General features: G+C 35.7%; 1 pseudogene; it reads right to left on the bottom strand.

The window, feature by feature from the left end:
* Nucleotides 1–9,992: 9,992 nt before the first annotated feature.
* Nucleotides 9,993–14,335, bottom strand: LOC125347573 (annotated as a pseudogene).
* Nucleotides 14,336–15,583: the final 1,248 nt, after the last annotated feature.

Below are 15,583 nucleotides of genomic sequence, written 5' to 3'. Positions count from 1 at the left end.
GAATTTCAATAGCCATGACAAGCTTATCTCTAAAAGTCTCTTCTTTTCATGTTTTCTCAAGGTGGTATGTAATAGTATTAAATGTTTTATTAAAAAAATTCTTTGGCGGGGCTGGGAATATGGCCTAGTGGCAAGAGTGTTTGCCTCATATACATCAGGCCCTGGGTTTGATTCCTCAGCACCACATATACAGAAAATGGCCAGAAGTGGCGCTGTGGCTCAAGTGGCAGAGTGCTAGCCTTGAGCAAAAAAGAAGCCAGGGACAGTGCTCAGGCCCTGAGTTCACCGCCTAGGACTGGCAAAAAAAAAAAAAAAAAAAAAAAGGGGGGGGGTGGGGATATGGCCTAGTGGCAAGAGTGCTTGTCTTGTATACATGAGGCCCTGGGTTCGATTCCCCAGCACCACATATACAGAAAATGGCCAGAAGTGGTGCTGTGGCTCAAGTGGCAGAGTGCTAGCCTTGAGCAAAAAGAAGCCAGGGACAGTGCTCAGACCCTGAGTCCAAGGCCCAGGACTGGCAAAAAAAAAAAAAAAAAATTCTTTGGAAGCCATCATATTCCATTAGTTGAATGCAATTTGTAATAAAATAGGCCTGACTATATGTCAAGTAGCAGAGCTAGAATTAAATAAACAATGAATATAAGTACTGTATTGCAGGCCAGATTTTCTAGCGTTTGCAGAATAAAATTTTATCTGATAGTCCTATTCATTATAAACAAGTTTACATAAAAGAAAGACTAACAAAAGTCTCAACTTTTTCTTGTCATAGATGCTTTAGTAGTGTTTCTCCATTATTAGCTTCTTATTGAGTATTTCAGGACAGTTTATTTTACCATGTGTTCTACTATTTAATGTTGTTGCTTGTGAAATTTTGTAGCCAATTTGGTGCACTCGTTGTACATTGGCTTTAGGACCCTGTGTAACAAATGTCATTCATTTTATATTGACTGCCTACCCTGTGCTAGGTTCAATGCTAGGTCCTGATGTATAGTTTGAGAATTGATATATAGCTGAATATAGAATGTATATTCTGTTCAAAAGAGTCTCTATATATGTCATATATTAACAATACATATTATGCAGGCTGATTCTGCAGAGCTGGTCTCCGCTAAATCTACACACAGGGATAGACCTCATTCTATTAGCTCCAGAATTCATTCAAAATATAGACCATGGAAAGTAGGGATTGCAAAGTTTGTTATGAAATAAATCAAATTTCCCTTCTTAAATACATAAACATTTTTTTCATCTACCACATTATCTTTTCTTATTTTTTCATTTCTTTATTGTCAAAGTGATACACAGAGGGGTTAAAGTTTCATATGTAAGGCAGTGAGTATATTTCTTAACAAGTTGGATAGCACATATCTTTTTAACAATAGTAGAATAAACTATTTGCTGCAAAAGCTAAGGTGTGTACTCGCATGCCAGAGATCATGTTCCCCCTTACCTTTTAGGTGAGGCCTTCAATCTAGATTCTCAATAAATATGTTTGCATTAAGAAAGTACAAAAGAATTACAAAAACTGACAATGCCTAAGGCTCTTTTTCATTCCTAAACTTCAGCAGCATGTCCTCTAAGAGACTATTACAATTTTTCACTGTTAAAACTTGACTACTTTCCATATACTTTTAGAAGCTAGAATATATTATATCTAATCGTACTGAAAATCTAGTGTCTATTTAAATTTGGCTAGAAGCAAGAAAAGGACCAGCACAAGAGAAATGTATGAAATAAGAAAAGCATTGTTATATCTTGTCTCCAATTCTACTCACCAAATTTCTAATCCTCTCAAATCACCTACTCACCTAGACCTCCAGAAAAAAACAGTAGAATCTGTTTCCCTTTCCTTGGTTTTGGAGTTTGAACTCAGGGCCTGGGAGCTGTCCCTGAGCCTCTTTGTGCCCAAGGCTACCACTAATGCCACAGTTTTCTGGGTTTTGAGAAGTTAATTGGACATGAGAGTATCTGGGACCTTTCTACCCAGGATGTTTTTGAACTGCCATCCTCAGATCTCAGTCTTCTGAGTAGCTCAGATTATAGGCATGAGCCACCAGCGTGGCTTGTTTCCCTTTCTTCTGACTTCATAAAACTAAATTCATGGATACTGAATTCTGAAACCTGCATGTTATAGTGAATAGAATAAGACCTGAGGATCATGGTTCGAAGCCAGCCAAGACAGGAAAGTCCATGAGACTCTTACCTCCCATTAACCACTCAACAACCAGAAGTGGCTCAAAGTGGTAGATCATTAGTCTTAATAAACAAAGAGCCCAGGAGCAGTACCCAGGCCCCAAGTTCAAGCCCCGTGACAGACAGAAAAGTTTTTTAAAAAGTAAAGATAATTGAACACTGATCTATTGAACAGAGTCAAAATTTTGAATTCAATCTCTGCCTACTGATTATGTTCTCAAAATCTGCAAAAGTAGTAGAGCTACTTGCACCTATATTAAATGACACATAGTAGATTCTCCTAGCTATTGTATGTTCGTTGTATCAGCATTTACCCAGACCAATGTTTTAGTTTTGATACTCACAGTAAAACTAATGATTAGATGAAGAAATTGAGCACCTTGGTTTAAGCAGTGATCTGAGGAGGGTATTTCCTTCTGAGAGATGTATATTTTTAGTTTCACCCTTTTTTCTGGAATAAGAATGTGAAGTTTGCTAGAGCACTTCTCTTGCTCCTATGTGCCCATTTAAAATTCATGTGAGTTAGTTAACTTCTGAAAGAAAATTTTATAGGATTTCCTATATTTATTAAAGAAAATTTAATTAATTTCTCATGTCATATTTGAGTCCCTACATGCTCAACTTCAGGCTGAAAAGGTATCAGTGTGAGTGAAGAAACACAACCTGTATTTTCACCAACAGGAAATCAATATAATATAGTTGATAAGCAAAAGTAGAATCAGTAGCATTAAGAGTGGTGATATATACAAAAAAGATAAGTTTTATAGGAAAAAAAGATAAGTTGTTAGGAAAAGAAACAATAATATTACCTGTTAACTACTAAAAGTGAATAGCACTGGAAGAGACAAAAATACTCAATTATCCCTATTGTAAATGACAAATTTTACACATAATCAATTTACTAATAACTCAAGGGTAGAGACATTGGAAGCATTGTAATTTACTGGCCAGGCATTTTTCCCCACAAAAATGGGTAATATGATATATGCCTGTAATCTCAAACACTGGGAGGTAGAGGCAAGAGAATTATGAGTTCAAGTGTAACCTGAGATTATATATTAAGACCTTGTTCAAGTGTATGTGTGCATGGGTGTGTGCGTGCATTTGTGTGTTCATGTGTGTAGATAGACTGATATATAGACAGATGTTATTTTACCTCCAACAGAATCGAGTAATGTCCCGACTGTAACTCTCACCAAAAAAAAAAAAAAAATGGTTTGGTACAGATTTTTGTATTTGAGTTACAGGTATGACAAGTAAATCATTGTTTGCAGAGACAGACACAGACACAGAGAGAGGAAAGTAATTTGGAAGCATATTTCTTTATATTGAGATTCGTAATTTATGACACATTTATCAGTGAGCCATGCCCACTAAGCTTGTTTACATCATAGACCAATTATATCCTGAAAATGGCATCTTAAAGGGATAAAATTTGCCATCATGTTTCAGTGGTTCAATATTACCCATGCATTTACCAGGACTTTTGTAGACAAGGAGATTTGAGTAGTCCTCTTTATTTACTACCAGTCACTGAAAAGGGAGAAAATAGGTCACAGACCTGTGGTTAACCTGATATTTCCAACTGTTATTACCAAAGTGTTATTCATGGAAGGAAACGATTGAACTGGATATGTCACTTAACTATGGACAGTATGAAAAGCTCAAAGTGCAATTCTTGGCTCAAAACAATCTTGTTCCCAACGGCATTTCCCAGCAAGTAAAAGTCTTAACACATTGAAAGATTTCATTCTTTTTCTTTATCATAGAGTAATGTAATTTCATCTGGAAATAAATAAAATTATTTAAAGAAAAATAGCATGCAAAATGAGTAATGCATTGCATTCAGATCAAAACAAGCAACACTGGTTTTCTAGCATCATTCCTCTTCCTTAACTAAAGGCATTGAAATGAAAACATACAAAGAAATATATCCAAGCATTTAATGTTCTGCTTTGCCAAGACAGAGTCTCATTCCTGAAACTCAAAAAGACTTTCTAATAAGTGCGAGGTAATTTTTGTAGACTATAAATATACTGCATCAACACAGCACTCTGTAGAAATAAACGCTTCTATAAGACTTGAACAATATTAACAGTTTTTCAGCCATTTGAAATTTAACTGCTACCAAGTCTTTCTAAGAAGCACATCACCTCTCTGGTCAATCAAGTTCTCTGAAGTGGCTTCATTAATCCCTGACTGCCAATATCTGAAACATGTAGAAATCATGTGATAAAGGATAGGATATTGTGTGAACAAATCTTTTAGTATTAAATCAAATTGTTCACCAATAGTAAAAAACTCATTTAATTTTCCACTTTTCTTTTCTAAGCACCTATTATCCAATGATAGTGCAATTTTTGATACTACTCTCACAGAAATATTGCATGTATTTTTATTAGAATTCACCAGTAAATTCATAATTATAAAAACTACTGTTGAAATTCACTGACAGTTAAAGTATTATACCCCTGTTCATAAACTATAGCCATTAAATTATGTAAGTCAATGAGTAGTCAAGGCCATTTAGAGAAAATATAAAGACTGTGTTTTGATACCTATTTTTAAACATTATATTAGATCACATTTAAAGTCATCAATACCTGTGTACTAAATAAATTTGTCCTTAAGGCAATTTTCTAAGTTATTATTTTATTATATTTTCAGCTCATATTCCTTGAATATAGCATCTATATGCAGAAGCATTTTCGCAAAATAATAAATCACACTAATTTTTTTTTAAATTAGGGAAACACATTCCTAACCAACACATAGTATACAAACTTAATGCCCAATGGTTGTGTCCAAATACATAGATAAGATACAGTGTGGAAATGGAGGAAATTATTAACATTTCTTATTTATTTGTTTATTACTGGTCTTGGGTTTTGAGAACTCAGGGTCTGGGTATTGTCCTGAGCTTTTTGCTCAAGGCTAGCATTCTACCATTTTGAGCCACAGAATGACTCCCACTTATTAACATTCCTACTTGTACTTTGTTTTTCATGCATTCTTAGTTATCATTTCTTACCATTTTACTGACTGTTTAACAAAATTTTACAAACATAATATATTCATACAACAGTAACATATATATGCATAATTTATTAAAAATTAAACTAAAATGAAAAGCTGATTTGGTTTACTTGGTAAAGATGTGAGTAATTCAAAATTATTTAGATCAAGATACCTGGCTAATGGATGTGAGACATAGTTTTGAAGCAAATCAGTCCCATCAAGCATATATTTTTCAAATTTATGTGAATTATGAAACACTATAGGAAATTCTCCATTTAAACTCCACTTGTTAAGGGAAAGGAAGAAGGGTAAAAGAAAGATATAGGTTGAAGAACTTTGTAGTATATTGCAAGTATATATTAAAAATAGTAAAAAACAAAAATTTTCCTGCTCATCTGTCTCTCTATTCTTGCCCTAACACTCTCTCTTAATTTATTCTAGTAATAGAGATGCATCGGAGTTAGTAAGATTCATTTGTTAAATTTTTGCCTCATATATAAACAATCTTAAATTTTCAAGAAAAAAAAACCCTTTGAATACCAGTTTGTGTGCTTTTAAATGGAACTTTTTAAAAGTCAATATTGTTCTTCCAAAAACTATGTACTCTTAGAAAAGCAATAATGACATTGTTATATTTTAAGCCTGATTAGTTAAATATATATATATATATACATGTATATGTGAATGTAACCTGGATATATAAATAATATATATTAAATATCTGCACATATTTGAATATATATGCAGATATAATTTTATCATGTCATTTTTATCATTACTGAATGTAAAATTCTGCAAGATATGAATAAATTGAACATCTCTAAGGGTTTCTTATTGCAATTCTGTACTTTTTGGGGAAGTAAGAAGGCTTATGTACTTCTTCAACTATCAGTTTTCAAGTCATACCATTTATATGTCATGAGCAATATGGTAGTGAGTAAAAAGAATGCCACATGCATTCTTTCATTTTCTAATTTAAAAAGTTGACTGCAAAGTATTGATCAGTTCCATTAGCTTTTTCCCAACTAATTCTTTCTATTTTTCCCTAACAAAAATCATGAGATGACATTACCTCTATACACAAGCCTGAAATTTTAAAATTTCAAGTTAGTACATTATTTACTTCAGTTCACATAGTATTTATGTGTTTGAGATTTTATAAACCTGTTCAGATTCGTCTCTGTTTCCAAATACAAAACTGATTTAATTTCATCCATTTATTAATGTAACTTGATATTTTAAGTACACACCCCCACCCCACCCCCACGCACACATTATGGAATGACTGCATCCTCCTAATTAGCATACTCACTTTAGTTTCTACCTATAAAGGAATAATGCAGTGTTTAGATTTCTATGTCTGGAAATTTTCCCTTTGCATAGCATTCTACATTTCATCTATGGTGGTTCAAATGTCAGAATACTTTAGCCTTTCCCATTTGTTTTAAGGCTGAATGGTATTCCGATGTGTATGTTTACCACATTTTTTTTTTTTTTTTTTTTTTTTTTTTTTTTTTTTGCCAGTCCTGGGCCTTGGACTCAGGGCCTGAGCACTGTCCCTGGCTTCTTCTCGCTCAAGGCTAGCACTCTGCCGCTTGAGCCACAGCACCGCTTCTGGCGGTTTTCTGTATATGTGGTGCTGGGGAATCAAACCTAGGGCCTCGTGTATCCGAGGCAGGCACTCTTGCCACTAGGCCATATCCCCAGCCCTACCACATTTTCTTTATCCATTCATTTGTTGAGGGACACATAGGCTAATTATACATCCTGGACACTGTAATTAGTACTGCAGTGAACATGGAAGTTACACATATGAATTCAACATATTGGCTTAATCTCCTCTGGTTTTCCACACAGAAATGAAATTGCTGGAGTGAATTTCAATTCTGTTTCTGTGGTAAAAATATCAAGCCAGGGAGAAATATCAAGAATCAACCCCAAAGATATACTGGGTTTCCTTTAACTTCAGTGCTCCTCAATGTCAGAATTTCTGCTATATGGGGTACCATATTCTACCAAGAATATTGTATTCTGAATGATATTTAGAAATGAAGATTAGCAGATAAACTACAATTGAAGAACAACTTAAACACCTCATATATGCTACCAAAAATAATCTCTATTTTCCATAGCTTGCATATTGTGTCTTTTCAATTTTAACTTGAACTTCTCCAGAGTGCTTTGTAGGTAAAGCACAAGGTGAGGGATAAAATATTCTTTAACTATTTGCAAGAGTTCAGTTTTAAAATAAATCCTCCCAGTGAGTAAAAGCCTAAGCCCATAGAGGCAAATTAACTGTATGATTCTTCCTGAAACTGCCCACAGCATCGACAGCAACAATCTGTCCTACTTAGAAAGACATATCTAAGAGAGCAAGGATTATTCTGTTAGCATATATTGAGTACTTTAACGGCAATGGTACTCATTCCTATGCAAGAAAAGACTTTCATGCTTACTTAATATATTTATAATAGTCATGTTTTTGTGAATTTTAATTGATGCTCTTAGTTTGAGTTGTTTTTAGGAAAGCTACCATTTGGTAAATAATACATATCAGCAATTTTACAGACATTCAAGTTCTAGATATTCATTTCTAACTCCCCTTGTGGTGGGTGGCAGACTGGTAACAGGATCTCTGCACTTTAATTCTCATACGCTGGTAGGATGTTCTGTAGTTTTCATGTACAGTGGTCATTTAGCTTCTTGATGGGACTGCCAGAACACTTGACAATTAGTGTCAGTCACAGAAATGATGTGGGAATGTGGGCTTCTAAGCCCGAAGAATATTTGCCACCAGTATTAGCATATTTTTATGAAAATAAGAATGACTCCAAATTGTCATTAGTAGTTTTATTAATTTACTTTGTGCATTAGTGATCATGAATACATATATTCTGACATGTAATTTTACAACACCCATTGTTTATATCTTAATCTGTATTAATAAAAGTTATCAAAACAGACATAAGACATGATCATATGATATCCTGTGAGTCTATTGTTGAAGATATTACATAGGCATTATATTAATTTTTTCTTTTTTTTATTATTTCTCATATGAGCTCATGCAGCTTAATGACTAATGACTGGAGAAAATCAGTAACAAGCACACAGCCTTCTGAGTGGGCTCTTTTATATTATCTTTTCCATATGCTCTGCAAAAAAAATGATAATGAATGGAGTTAAAGTGGGTATAAAGAAAGGAAACACTTCTATACTTAATCTAGAGAGAGAGAATCCTTAAGAGATAAGCAAGTAATTTATAGTTAAGCATTTTCCTTTGGTCTCTCCATTCAGTTTTTTCTATTTAGAGTTCATTTGATTAAGTGCATAACAACAGGGAAACCAAAAGAAGGAGAAGAAGAGTTTTCTTTGTGACAGCAGCCAAGAACCAAACAGTAGAAAATTTTTGTTAATTGATTAAATCACTAGTGATACTTATAATTGACTCAAAATTAAAGATGGTCTCTGAAGACAGACTCTCAAATAGGGAATATGGAACAAGGACAAACTTGTATATCTTATTATTCGTGACTCACTTATCAATTGTCATTTAAAAAACTTTCAATTAAAATTCTGTTTTTCTTTGTACATAGTGAAAAGAAGGCACACTAAACAGAGTCAAAATACTTGCTGTGTTCATTCTTTCATATATATTGTCTGCATTTTCAAACCAGAGGATGTCTTTTTTTTTCCCCTTTGAATTAATAATTTTAATTATTTCTGATTCTGAGGGGAAGTTCCTGGCAAACAAATATGCATCTTTCTTAGGGATAAAATCGGTTTTAGCATTTGAAGTTTCCCAGTCCCCTCAAGATGATGAGGTGTAGGAAACCTGTAACGAAGTGCCAACTCCCCTTTGTCTGTAGAAAAGCATCTGAAAACTATGCTCACGAGATATCATGAAGTTCTTTCTGATACTGCACTCAGAACTCTTCTTGTTTTTGAAGTGAAATTTTTTGGCCTGGCACAATTCCTTTCAGCCTACAATTGATTTCCTTATTTACAGAGCTTTGGTCTGTTTAGTTAATATGTTACCAAATTATTAGGGTTCCTTCAGGTTTCTACTTTCTTTTTTTCCTGTTTGTATTGAGGAAGGAAAACTGGAAAAAAAATTAATCTCACAGTGTTGTTAGAATCTCACTTAAGAGGTTGGCCCACCCCAAATGGTCCAGGAGGCTAGCCCCAGCTTCTCTAACAAGTGTTAAAATCCTTGGGGAGGGCTAGAATGGAGCCTCCTGCTGGTTTAGCATGCACAAGCCCTAGTATCAATCCCAGCTCAGCAAAACCAAAACCAAGAAACCTCCAAATATGTAGGAGTAATACATATAAAATTCTCCATCAGGTGCAGCTGCTCATCATGTAGCTCATAATGGTAAATGATGGCTCCGGAATTAAATATCAATTTTTGTAGGTAAAAGGTGAAATTTGGCCCTTTGGGGCATAAATTAAAATATAATTACCACAAATGCAATTTAGAAACACCTGAATTCTTTTGTGACTTGTTTTTCTTAATATATAATTTACAAATAAGTAAAAAATTGTACAGTGATAATCAATTCATATAAAACATACTCCAATTTTACTCGTGTAAAGTTAAACAGCAGTAAAAATATAATACTCAATGCATATGAAAATGTCCTAATTGTGTTCCTGGCATTTCTAAGTTAATCAAATAAAATATGGACTCCCTGAATCAGGGTAAATAGAGGAATTACTTTGGTGGACATTGAACTAAATTAATTTCACTGATAAATGACTGCTCTAATTTCAGGCATTATCTACATGTTTATAATATCTTTTCTACAATTATTAACCCCACACTGGCAGACGATTTCCTTGTCAGGCATAGTTCCAGCTTCATAACCATAATCCCACATTAGTTCTGTTCTTGATTTCACATACCTATTGGTGAAGAATTCCACCAGTGGAAAATTCCTGTCATGTGTTTCTACAAAAACATTCTGTACAAAGAGATTTGGACAACTATAATTAAGGAAGTGGCCCACATTTCCTTCTTTTGAGGCATCCAATAAAAACACAGTCCCTTCATTAAACTTCATTAAAGAATCAGATGAAGTATTTATTTCACTTGAAAACTCTTCACAAAGGGTCTGCTGGTTTTGACATGCTGAAGAATTTTCCTCTTGGGAATTTTGTATTTGAATCACCAACTTCTTTTCAATATTCTCAATATCCAACAAGGTAACAAACAGTACAAGAAATGTATCCAATGCCTAACGTATGAAACTGTAAAATCTCTGTACATCAGTTTGATAATAAAAAATTGAAAAAAATATTCTCAATATCCAATATGGCTGATTGGTTTACATCTGCCTCCTGGTGGAATTTCTTCTCTACATTTAGTTACAGCAATCACATCTGATTCAATCAGCTGTTAGTCTTTAGAATCTTCAAACTGGTTTGAATTTGAGTCCTCTTGTGCTCTCCTAGCTTTCAAGATTAGGTGTTCTTGAGCCACTATAAATCCATGGTTATCTTCTGGGATGATAGACTCCAAGGAAACAAATACCATCTTTTTCCCATTGCATTGAAAAATGGCTATCTTGGATTTAGGACTTCTAATAACTGAGTGGGTTCTTGAAATATTGTGAAAACTCATTTTCATAATTGGCTCAGGCTCTTTTGGATTATCACTAAATTGAGGCTGATGTTCCTCAGTTTTAGCATTTGTAGGAGGTTTTTTCATCCTATTGGGACAAGTTCAACCTTACAATCTGAACTTGCAATTCTATTTTCCTCTTTTTGGGACAGGTAATTTTTTATAATATCCTCTTCTTTCCCACTTTCATCACTAGCCTTAGGTTCCCAGGGTTATCTCGGCTTAGCAATCTTCCTGAATAAATGCAAATAAATGTCCCTCTCCAAGGTCATCAAGGCTTCCTACTCCCATCGCTTCTTTGCAGTCTCGAATACCTGCAGCCTCACTTGAGGACCATGTTGGACAACTCAGTTTTGGCATATTTGTTGATTACATTTGCATAACAGGTTGCATTCATAAATGCCAGTCAGTATTTATACATCTGAAGTCTTTTATATTTATATCCAGTGCTTATTCTATCATTTGAAAAGAGACAAGTTTGGACATTTCTTGAGGCCAGTTGAAGACATGCACATTTTGTTACGTCTATGCAGCCCTCAAAACAGTCACATAAATCAGTAAACATGTTGGAAAAGTTGTTTAGATAACATGCTCATGGCTACATAGTCTTTCTGTACTTAAACTGTTGAAGTTTTCTACAGTCAATTTCATTACAGAAAGAAATGGGCACTGATTCCACATCATTACTAACATATGCATCAGAAATAACAACTTCTTCTTGGGGGGTGATTCCAAGTCCATTGTACATAGATAGTGACAGAAAAGTTGTAAATAAAAAGTTGCACTCTGTCTCAAGCAGGTAATTAAAGACATCCTCCATGTTTTGTACACTCTTTCCACAAGGAGTTTTGTAACTCACATGGAGTACACACAAATGAGAGGTTATCTTAGCATGTTGTCTTTGGAAGTGACACTTAATTGGCAGCTGGAGATGGTTTTCTCCCTTGAAGGTTGCTAGCATCTTGATCAGACAAGCACTAGAGCAGTTGTGACTTTTGTAAGATAATTTCAAAGATGATTCTTTTCTTTTTTCTCCATGGTTTAGAACTGTATGTTCCACAAGGAAAACTTCTTGCTTTCTATAGATTGAAGTATCCTGTTTTTTGTAAAGGAATTCTCATATGTTGTAGAGGGAAATATATTTGATTTCTTTTCCTTTTCTGTCTGAATCATATGATTATAATCCTTTACCAATGTTGAACTGTTACCTATAGTTGCTTCATTCACTAGAATCATTGCTTGGATATACTTTTTATTTGTAGCTGGTCTATCTTTGATCTTCTGTTTTAATAACTGTAGCACATTTTGTAATTTTTCAAACATGAAATCCACTTTTTATGTCACCATTTTTTTCTCCCATTCTTTGGTGCTGTTGACAAACATAAAATTAAGTTTATGAGAAGACTGATTATGTGCCACTTTGATTGGTGAATGTAACTGGAATCCAACTGTGGTCTCTATGAAATTGGAAGTCCTCAAAGAAAATACACCATCAAAATGCATTCTAAATCCAGTATTCCTTGATACTTGAATATTCAAATAGAAACTGTGTCTGAAAAAACTTCAGAAACGATACTAGTTCATTCACAAAACAGGTGCAAACATCTTCATAAAATAAGCATTTATAGTCATATCACATAACTGCCAATGTCTTTATAAAAATAAAAATCAACTCCATTTTTGAATCCACATATTCATGAAATATTCGAACTAGATTTGAATAAGAACTTCCATAAAGTGGTCACAGTCTTGAGATGGAAACAACAAAATAATGTTGAGCCATCAGAAGCGGTTTCATCAAGAACTGGATGAGAATGCACTTGGCCATCAGTGCTCTCGTTTAATATTTCCTGGAAACCTGTGAAATGGGTCAGTGTTTAAACCTTCCAACTTCACTTTCTGGATTTGCACCTGTAGACTTTATTTCCTGCAGCCCCTTCAGAAAGCCTCGGGTTTCCTAGATGCTCAGGAATCATCTCCTTGGCCAGAGCGGGACTAGCACACAACTACGAATATAAAATTCTCATTAGTTTATGATTTTCTTGTTGCATAAATATCTCATGTAAGCAACCTAGATTTATCTTAGTTCTTTGGTTTAGCTTTGGGATATATTTTGCTTGCCACACCAATTTTTTTTTAGTATTTTCTATGTGTTTTCTCACTAATCTCTGTAAATTTTTATTGAACAGCTGATACAAAACTGTACAAAGAAAATTATAAGTTTCACATAGTAATATCAAGCATACTATGTTTAGGGAAAATAATAAAAACTGATGGAATATTTCAGATTTACACCCACTTTAAATGCAATTTTTTAAAAGTTAGGCCAGAACTCGGTTAGTTAAACAAATTTGCTAGCATGTGCTGATATGTATTGAAGCCTTAACATCAGTTAAATATAATTTTGATATTTAATTTCTTTAGCCTTGGGAGACTGGGAATAAGGCTAAAAGTTCATGCTATTTACTTTTGAGTTAAGATTAGGTTTTGTAAAGCCATCTCAAGTACTTCTAGGAAAATCACGATTCGTTCCAAAATATTTCTGAGTCAGTATCATCTTGGGTCTGAAAGTATTCAAGACTTGTTAACAATGTGTGATAACAGTTACAAGGACCTCAAAAGGTTAAACTCAGTGGAAACCAGGGGAAACCACGAGCTAAGAAGGAGGAAAAAATTCTGGAGATATGGCCTAGTAGCAAGAGTGCTTGCCTGGTATAAATGAAGTCCTGGGTTCTATTCCTCAGCACATATATAGAAAAGGCCAGAAGTGGTGCTGTGGCTCAAGTTGGCAGAGGGCTTGCCTTGAGCAAAAAGAAGCCAGGGACAGTGCTCAGGCTCTGAGTTTAAGCCTCAGAACTGGCAAATAAAAGGGAGGGGGGGAAATCTCTACCCCACAATCTTTCTGAAAAGTAGTAAACCCAAACAATAGTTTACTTGATTACCTACCTACTTCCCCTTTACCCCCAGAGAGAGAAGCTGCCATCTGGATAAGGTATAGATGTCATGTAGCTCCCTCTCCCGTGGGAACTATGGCCCCACTAATAAACCTCCTATGAACCTTCTTCTCCTGTCAGTGATTATCTCTGCATGGTCCTCTGGGATGGCCGAGACCTGTCCTTTCATTGGTGCCGAACCTGGGATAGGTTCCCTGGTGGATTTGCTCCCCCATTTCTGGGGGTCCAAGCTGCCCCTGGGACCTATTCTGCTGTCCTAAGCCCACCCAGAGGACCACCGAGGTAACTTCTCCTGACCAAGCGCTCTATTTCCATCCACCACAACAATCTACAAATTTGCTCTCACACCCAGGGTAAGTGATCCTCTAACCCAGAGCTAGGATTACCATAGGGCCACAGGGCTGTGGCTTCAGGGCCACACTAAAAATCTTGGTACCAAGTTCCGAACCCCACTCCAGGCGACCGTAGCATAAGGACACAGGGCCATGGCTTCAGGGCCACACTCCGCACTCGGTCCAGGACACAGGAACTGAGGTGATGACCTCATTGCTGATTGTCTCCTACATTTCAGCTGACCGGAGTAATACCAAGGACGCTTGGTATTTAACTCCTCAGCTCTGCTAATCACTTACCATGGGAGGGGCACAATCTAAAAGCTGCTCAAGTTTGAGCCCAATCTTACAAATTTAGAATATTTTACAGGAACTTCTATGAGTGTTCAGGCAGATGGAGTTCTCTCTTTTTCTCTCTTTCTCTCTTTCTGCCTCTCTAAACTCTGCCTGCCTGCCTGTGATATAGGATAGGCTGGCACCAGCTTCCAAAGGTACCAATATTTAACATCTGCTTTACAAAACAAAAAGAAAGGTTTTCTGTTCTTGTTATTGATGTTTGTTAAGTTTAGAGATTCAGTTAAATTCTGCTTCTTGTTGGCTAAATCCTAAGTTTTCTCTAGCCTTGACCACGTGGTGGACAATAGAATTAGTTTTAGCAAGTGCCATCTTGGTTCCCTCAAGGTTCCAAAAACTCTTGGAGGTGGAGTCGCACCCACCCCCGGGTAACGGGCAATGGGCATGCCAAATTCCTAGAGGCAAGGCCGGGATGTGGAGACTCAAGCTCCTGGTAACCTTGCCCCCAACCCTGAACTCTGTAACTGTGGCCTTGCAATTCAAATGCTGGAAGGCGAAGGTGTCTTGCTGTGAGCCTGCTAAGGCTCTCAGCAGCTCCACCGCCCTTACACCATGCCACATGTCTATGTTCTGTTTGTGTCCTGTCTCCCATCTCCTGGACCTTCTCTGGTCATAGCATCCCACTTCAGCTCCCCATTGGAGCTGAACTGGTTTCTCAAAATGTGGCTTCTCCATTTCGTCACTGGATAATCTGTGAAAATTTTTGTTTGCTGGAAAAGTTTTTTGTTTTCTAACTGACCACGTGGTTCTAATGTATGGGCAACATAATATCATTTTGCCACTGGAATTCCAGAAAACTTACATGACCAGTTAAAAAAAAATTCTAAGCACGCCCCAAAGCTTGTGCACAACTGTCCGTATGTCTGTCTGTCTGTCTGTTGGTAAAACATGTAAAAACAAGCATCATGGTTTCAAAATTACTTGCTTTTTTGACTACTATTTTAACTTACTTTAAGTCTTCTGTTAAACTGATCTTTGCAGCCTGTGAGTGGAATCACAGTGAACAGCCTGGAGGCAATCCTGACTCTTATCACCAGACTCCAAGCCAAAAAAAAAAAAAAAAACCACCAAAAAACCAGGTTTTAAACCCAAACTGATCATGTTTGGGT

This window comes from Perognathus longimembris, chromosome 3 (assembly GCF_023159225.1).
Source record: "Perognathus longimembris pacificus isolate PPM17 chromosome 3, ASM2315922v1, whole genome shotgun sequence".
Classification (NCBI taxonomy): domain Eukaryota; kingdom Metazoa; phylum Chordata; class Mammalia; order Rodentia; family Heteromyidae; genus Perognathus; species Perognathus longimembris.
Note: the sequence above shows the minus strand (reverse complement) of the source record. Positions and strands in the feature narration are given on the sequence as shown.